This window comes from Penaeus monodon, chromosome 25 (assembly GCF_015228065.2).
Source record: "Penaeus monodon isolate SGIC_2016 chromosome 25, NSTDA_Pmon_1, whole genome shotgun sequence".
Taxonomy (NCBI): Eukaryota; Metazoa; Arthropoda; class Malacostraca; order Decapoda; family Penaeidae; genus Penaeus; species Penaeus monodon.
This window is the reverse complement of record NC_051410.1, coordinates 38,016,738-38,017,444: the sequence shown is the minus strand read 5'-3', so window position 1 is coordinate 38,017,444 and position 707 is coordinate 38,016,738.

The window sequence follows — 707 nt, the reverse complement described above, 5'->3', positions numbered from 1 at the left end:
ACTCTCGCTTCAACATTTCCTGTAAAATATAAAAAATATTGTAAACCATTCTTAAGGAAAACACTTGTAAACATCGCATCCTGAAAAAAAATAATTATAACAAAAAATTAGTCTGTAATTACTTTTGTAGATGCAAAACGAAGAAATAACAGTATAAGATATTTTAGTTTATGTTATTCCGTGTAACCTCGTATTATTATGTAGAATTGGAACGCACGCGCGGAGGAATACATGTGACAAGTCTCTTCCATGGGATATTAAAAGCATGTAATGGATATATGAATTTTATATAACGAGAATTCGATACATTTTGAATTTTTGATATCAGTAGACATTTTGATGAAAAAAAAACCGTCGTAAATCTAGAAATACTGGTCGTTGGCATCCTTACTTAATATTAATGACTGGAAATTCTGAGATTTTCCAATTTTGATATTACATTTCTTAGTAAATGCTAATGAGAGTTAAAGAGATCCATTTATGCTCTGAATTTCACATTTTCGCGTTGTTAGAACTGTCGAATTTATGAAAATGTTACTAGTATTAATTCCGATTTACAAGTACATAAAGAAAAACTCGAGTGTGGCAATTCAGGGATTTACATAATTGCAACACCAACGAAGATAGTAAAAAAACAACAACTATTTACAAACTCTTTGCAACTTGCATTGTCAAACACGAAAATATGTATTTTCCGATCCATCGCT